This window comes from Pipistrellus kuhlii, unplaced genomic scaffold, assembly GCF_014108245.1.
Source record: "Pipistrellus kuhlii isolate mPipKuh1 unplaced genomic scaffold, mPipKuh1.p scaffold_m20_p_4, whole genome shotgun sequence".
In the NCBI taxonomy this organism is placed as follows: domain Eukaryota; kingdom Metazoa; phylum Chordata; class Mammalia; order Chiroptera; family Vespertilionidae; genus Pipistrellus; species Pipistrellus kuhlii.
The window spans coordinates 72361402-72369009 of record NW_023425540.1 but is presented as its reverse complement, the minus strand read 5'-3'; positions in this window follow the sequence as shown (position 1 = coordinate 72369009).

Here is a 7608-nt window from a genome sequence, read left to right as displayed (position 1 = left end):
GATGGAGTGTAAAAGATTCTGTTACTAAGAGCCTATGGCCTGCTTATCACCGGGTTGTGTCTGGAATTAACCAATCCTCTCCACCTAGGGCATAACACACTGAGGTCAAGCTGACAAATTCTTGCCCGTATGCTTCCCTCTTTGACATTCCATGTAGCTCATACACCCCATAGTTTTGACTGCACATTTTATTTACTTCATTTATTCAGCAGGTATTGAGCACTTACTCCAGCACTGTTCTAAGCAATGGGGTACAGCAGTGAACAACAAAACAACAACAAAACCCTACCCAATAAAATAGGCAGGATATAAATACGGGTGGGCAAAAATATATTTACAGTTGTACAAATAAATAATAAGATAATAATGATACAAGAATAAACTCTGTCTTGTGTACTCAAACTGTAAACCTACATTTGCCCACCCCTGTATGTAAAATATGTTAGAAAGTGATGAGGAAAAATATAAAGTAAGAGATGTTAAGTGTGTATGAGAACAGAGAACGAAGGAGTGTCTCTGAGGGAATATTCCAGGCTCTATGCTAGATGCTAGGGGGAGAGGGCATAGAACGCTGCCCTCAGGAATTTAGAATGTGTTGTGTGTGTGTGTGTGTGTGTGTGTGTGTGAAATGATTTCAGAAAGAGCAGAAGGGAGAGAGAGAGAGACATCCTTATGACAGAGAGACATTGATTGGTTGCCTGCTGCACGGGATCAAATCCTAAACCAGGGCATATGTCCTGCCTGGGAACTGAACTAGTGATCCTTTGGTGTATGGGAAGATGCTCAGCCAACTGAGCCACACCAGCCAGGGCCTAACTTTTTAAAAAATTATTATTACTAGAGGCCCAGTGCATGAAAATTCATGCACTGGAGGAGGGGTCCCTCAGCCTAGCCTGCCCCCTCTCACAGTCCAAGAGCCCTCAGAGGCAGGAGGTGACCCAGCAATCAGAGGAAGGCGACGCCCCATCATATCTCTGCTGCTGCCACTGCCTGTAGCACAAGCCTTGGCCAGCCCTGGTTACCTGGGCTTCTGGCGGCCCTGGACAGCTGGGGTGCTGAGGGGACTAGATGTTGCCATCTTGTGGCTCTGGATGCTGCCATCTTTGAGGGCGTGATAGACAATTAGCATATTTCCTCCTTTTAGGCTATGGGTGCTGCCATCTTTGAGGACAGGGCAGTCATTAGCATATTCACTCCTTATTGGCTGAGAGCTTTGCCATCTTTGCAACAGCAAGATGGTTAATTAGCATATTCTCTCTTTATTAGAAAGGATTTTGCTCTCCCCCCAAAAACAATTTATTTTGGGCTGGATAGGAGTAGATTCTGAAAAGCTTCTCCAGGGAGGCTGGTAACATTTCCAACTCAGCTCTTAAAGGACACATAGGATTTGAGAGCAGGCAGAGGGAACAGGCAAAAAAAACTCAAAGGCAGGTTGCTTCCTTACATATATATTGATAGACAAAGAATCCAGTTTTGGTTGCCTAAAGTGATGGATAATTGGGCTAGGGATGGTGTCTGGAGCCAAAACAGGGGGAGCCCTGAATGGCAGGCAAGAGAATGAAATCTTTATTCTGAAACAAATAGAAAACCAAGGGCAGAAAATAAGATTTGTGCTTTGTCTTCTTCATCATTACCTCCTTGGTTCTTAGCACAGTGCCTGGTACACAGTAAATATATAGAACATACTAAAGAAAGGAATGAATATGGACTGAGTGAGGAGAAAATCTAGAATGGCTGTCTTCTCCCCCTCCTTCAACACAGAATTCAGCCCCTCTTCCCTTCATGCACCACCCAGCAAAATGCAATCCTGCTGGTGAATGAACCCTCCTACTTCCTTCTGTCTCTTACAAAACTGTTTGCCAAGTCATCCCTCTTCCTTTCTCTTCCTGAACTCTTCTGGCCTGGGCACCACAGGTCCGTGGGAATGACAGCCCTGGTTGTCTATATGTGGGTTAAATGTGTCAATGCTAAATCTTGGGAACTTCCTGACACATTTCAGGCTGCTTCCCTTAACCTCTCCACCTCAGTTCCTTCCCCTACCAGTCCAATGTGCCTTAAAAATAAAAATAAAAAAATCGAAGCCAAATCTGTTTGGGAAAAGTCAAGCAGATGCAAAGAAAGGATGTTCCAAAGCCAAACAGTAATGACATCTACAATCTCCACATCAAGGCCCCCCTCCAATGGCAAAGGGGAGAGCTGGCCCTGCCCTCCTTCCCCTTAGGATTTTTTTTTTTTTTTTTAAACACTAGGCTTAAAGCTGCAGCAGCCCAGAAGCCCTTGGCTTTTTAGAGGACTGCTTCAGAGGCATGGTGACATTATACTAATATTAATGATATAATGCTTTAATGGTTTAATGTTTTGGCTCCCTCCTACACTGCCTGGTACTGCAGAAAGAAACCTGAAGCAGGGATTTGGAGAACTAGCATTCTGACTTCTGTGTGGCCCCCAACTCAATGTGCAAGGCCTTGTCCCCTCTCTGGGTCTCAATTTACCCTCCTCTGAAGTGAGAAATGAAACTAAATAAGAACCAAGTGCTCCACCCAGCTGTGATGAATCATAATTCTAGATTCAGTATGTTCCTCTTCTGAAATAGAAAACGATTGGTATTCTTTAGCCGTGGAAACAAGGGATCTATACCTAAGAACCTGAGAGATGGTTGAATGCCAAGGATTGAGAGGATCAGAATCATTCTTGTTGTTTTTCTTTTGTGTGTGTGTTTTTTGTTGCTGTTGTTACCAGAAGATATTTCCTCTCCCCTTCCCCCCATGATTTTTAGAAAGAGTGGAAGGGAGAGGGAAAGATTGGTTGCCTCCCAAATGCACTCCGACCCAAGCCTCCCCCACATCCAGCCTGCAACCATATTATGAGTTCCTTTTGAGTTATGTGCCCTTGACCCTTGACCAGAATCAAGCCCACGACCCTTCAGTCTGAGGGCCAACGCTCTAATCACTGAGCGAACTGGCTACAGCAGAATCATCCTTGTTTTTTAGGCAAGAAAGTTGAGACACAGATGCTGTGTGACCAGTCACAAGTGACTGATAGAGCCTGAATTCAAAACCAGGCAGATCTTCTGGACTCCCCATAGCCAGGACACCCTTTCCTACCCAGGCTATGAGGATCCATCCCTTGGCATGTGCTCAGGAAAGAAAGGGCTCTGCCCTGTGGTGGCGGACCTGACACAAGGGCACTGGGCAGGCACTCTGTATGACTAACAGTCCACCCCATCTCTAGTGTTGGAGGACATGACCTTTAGAAGCCAAATCTGTTTGGGAAAAGTCAAGCAGATGTCATACAGTTAGTCATACAGAGACCTCTCTGGCTAAGAAGGCAGACAAGCAGGCTAATGAGAGGCATTATTAGTGTCCTGCTGTTTCTGTGCAGTCATAAACCACTGCAGCCCCATCCCCTGGCTCCTGGCTTCCTCCTGCGGCTGGAAAGGTCCCTAATTGGTGTAGAGCAGCAGCAGCAGCCCAGCTTCAGAAGCAACTTGGGGAGAGGGTATAGGAGGCAGCTGATCAATATTTCTTCTCATGGATATTTCTAACTATCACTCTCTCTTCCTCTCTGTAAAAAAAAATCAATAAAAAATATTTTTTAAATGATCAGAACTACAGTTATCCTTTGTAGATCAGGATATCTCACAGTGCTATCATAGGGGTTTCCTGGATATCTATGACATCACAGGGATTTCCTGGCTTCTAGAGGTAGGGAAGGAAGGATAAATAAAAGAGTCCTGAGAGGCACCAAGTTTGGGAATCTCAGAATGGATCAGAAACTGCCCTTAAGATTTTAGTCAGGAGTGATTTTGTGTGTGTGTTGTTGTTGTTTTTGTGTGTGTGTGTGTGTTTCCTTTTAAAAATGTTTTTTATTGATTTCAGAGAGGAAGGTAGAGAAAGTCATAGGTTCCTCATTTTGCAAAGGAGGGACAGAGATCCAGAGAAGAGAAATAATTTATTTAATGTTATTCAGCACGTCATTGTGTTCTGTTTTCTGTACCAGGCCCCTAAACCCAGCATGGACAGCCACAGCCTTGGGCAGTACACTTGGAAACTGCTGTCCCTCCAACTCCAGAGGGGCCTTGTCTTTGACTCATTCCCCTGTAGAGCACACTCCTACCCACTGCCATGAGTGAACAGGTCACTCCCTCCCTCCCTTTGTCCCCCTCGCGTCAGCTTTATCTGTATCCTCCCACAGGAGAGGTTAGAAATAAACCCAGCTGTGGGTAGGGAGTCGGGCCTGCCTTTACTGGCTTAGAAAAGGGGCCAACAACAACAACAAGAAATTCTCTCGCTGAGATGGTACTTCTGGGTAGTGAGATGAGGCACCAGAGACACATGAGCCTCCTTTATGAACCAGCCCTTCTGCTTCCTAGCTGTGTGACCTGGCCAGGTTACTTAACTTTTCTGTGCCTTGAATTCCTCATCTGAAGTGTGGCTTCTCTTCTGTCCATGAGGGCATTGGGCAAACACATTTCTCTCCTGTTTGTCCCCCCCCGCCCCCCTCACTTATTGGCCTTTCCTTGTTATTTGAGTGTTAGAACTGAGTTGAGAATTTAGGAATAGGAGGAGGACAAAGCATTGATTATAGGTCCTGAGGCAGCCTTGATGAGGCCTGTGGACCGGAGGGTCCTGAGTTCAATTCCACTCAAAGGCACATACTCGGGTTGCAGGCTCAATCCTCAGTATGGGGCATGCAGGAGGCAGCTGATTAATGATTCTCTCTCATCATTGTTGTTTCTTTCTCTCTCTCCCTCTCCTTTCCTCTCTGAAATCGATAAAAAATATATATATTTTAAAAAGAAAAATGATTCAGTGGGGAATCATCTGAGGTCCAGATTGAAGAAGCACTTGGCCCAAGTTCAAACAGCTGAGTTTGGAATGAAGATTCTAGTCTAGGCTCCTTTGCCCTCAAAATGCTGGTCTCTAAGAATGGGGACAGTTCATTTCTTTGTTTGAGATAGTACTATTTTTTTTTTTTTTTTTTATGGTGAGAGACATTCCTTTGGTGTACTAAATTTTGAAGTTGCCTCTTTATAGGGAAAGGGAAAATGTAAAGATACCTTACCTTAGCTGGTTTGGCTTGGTGGATAGAGCATCAGCCTGTGAACTGAAGGGTCCCAGGTTCAATTCCGGTCAAGAGCATATACCTTGGTTGCAGTCAATCCTTTCTTGAAGCAGAGAGCTCAGAGGTGACTCTGATGGGTCTTTGTCTCTGAGGAGTTGTTTGTAAGACCCGAGGGGAAGACAGTCTTATACACATACAAGTGCAATAAGGAGGTCTAGACCCTAGGCTGGAAGTACTGAGCATAGAGCTGGGGGCAAGGGGGACCCATCAATTTAACTCATAGTGTCTGAGTCTGAAATATGAGGAGATAGGAGTTGAATGGGGGGAGGGATAGATGGAATTCTCAGCAGAAGGAATAGCTTTTAAAAAGGCCCAGAGTCTGAAGATGGCACTGTGTGCTAAAAAAATGTGTCAAGTGCCCGGTGTGAGATGTGGCTGGGGAGGTAGGCAGGGGGCCTTAGGAAAGGCCTGAATTTCAGGCTAAGAAGTAGGGCCTTTGGCCCATATGCAATGGGAGAGGCATCGCACAGCGAAGGGAAGGAGAAGGTCAGATGTACATTTGGAAAGAGCTTCCAGATCTTTTACTGGGGAGACTGGGAAGACATTAAGGCAGGGCAGTTTAAAGACTATTGTTGCCCAGCTGGTATGGCTCAGTGGTTGAGTATCAGCCTATGAATCAAGAGGTTGCTGTTTTGATTCCGGCCAGAGAACATGCCCAGGTTGTGGGCTCAATCCCCAGTAGGGGGTATGACAGAGGCAGGCAATCAATGTTTCTATCCTTCTTCCTTCCTCTTTCTCAAAAATCAATAAAAATGTATTTAAAAATTTAAAATGGCTATTGTTATAGGCTAGGACTTTAAAAACATCCATCCAATTCTTTTATCTTATACATGCACAATCTGAAGCCCAAAAGTTAAAGTGACTTGCTCAAGGTCACCCAGCAAGATTAATAGCAAAATCAAGGCTTCCCCTGTGGGTCCTGCCTCCCAGCACAGGCATTCTCTACTGCCCCAGTATCCTCAGGAAGAGAGGCAGCCCACTGAGATTTCCCTGTTGTCCTTTGCCTCTGAAACTGTCTTGTGCTCTGCCCCTACTGCAGAGAGAAAGTAGAAAAATCAGTGATGAGGAAGAATCATTGATTGGCTGCCTCCTGTACACCCCCCACTGGGGATTGAGCCCACAACCTGGGCATGTGCCCTTGACCAGAATTGAACCTGGGACCCTTCAGTCCCTGCTCTATTCACGGAGCCAAACCAGCTAGGACAGTCAGGAGCGATTTTAAGCAAGGGAGAGATGGGGTCAGATTTGTCGCTCTAGCAGCTCAGGCAGCTGGTGATTTTGGTGGGAGACCAGAGGAAGAGAGAAATTTGGGGGGCTGCTGTAATAGCTCCTCTGAGAGGTGGTGGCTGTAGGAGGAGGGAGATGAGTGGGTGGACTGGGAAGATCCCATTCTCATAGAGCAGGTTTAAGGGAAAGATCACAGGTTTTGTTTGGGGAGTAATTTAAATGAGTGTAAAAGGATATACCAGTTAGATGCCCAGGTTGGGTCTGAACATAGAATTGTGAGTTCTCAGTGGGAGTAGACTCTGGGGCCTGAGAAGAATGTAAATGCACAGGAGGTGAAGATGGGCTCAGGATGAGACCCAGAGGGAGCATCAGGAAAACCATGTGACTCGGGGATCACAGAAGAATGTGGCCATCCAATCCTCATGGTGTCTCATTGCCCCGACCCACGGGGCAACAACGAGAGCACGTGGAAAACACTTAAGAGAATGAAACAAACAAGGAACTCGAAGAACAGAGGCAAGACAGGGTTCTGATCAAGCCTCAAAATTTTATTCAAGAACAACGGTTTATAAGCTCTCAGGCTGAGAGGGGAGGGGTAGGAAAAGGGGGGGTTGTCACAAGGTGATTGACTGGGCGGTGGGTACCTGTTCTTAGCTGGTTGGCTATTCCAATGTGGGAGGGATGTGGGCTTTTTGTCTCACTCTTGCTCAACCAGGAAGTGGAACTGACCAGGAAGTGAGACCAGACTTTTTCCTTATAGCTCCACTAAACTCATGTAAGGACAGAAAATAAGGCTATTTCACGAGTTAGGGCATCTCTATTGACCTTGACAAGTGCAATTTTGGTGGAGCCCAACTACAGTGGTTCAGAATGGCAGAAGGTAGAGGGGCAATGAATTAGGATTTGGAGGTAACTGTTTTCATTGGTCATTTAATGGTCAAATGAAGGAGGGAGAAGATGGGTGACTAAGGACAGAGGGAGGGTTTCATTTGTCTGAGACTAGTTGTTCAGAGGCTCAGGGGAAAGAGTGTTGAGAAAGAGGCTGGAAGGATGGGGGAGGTAGAAGGGACAGGTGGATAAATTGAGGTGGGGTTGGGAGTTAGGAGCCCTGGAGGAAGAGTCTGCTGGGATGGAAGGCAGGTGGGATGGACTTCTGAGTGAGAAGAAGGGAGGTTCCTGGGAACCTCTTTCTCTGAGAAGAAGCTTAAGTCATCTGCTGAGTCATGGGAAGAGTAGAGGAAGAGGTTGTGAGCCCAT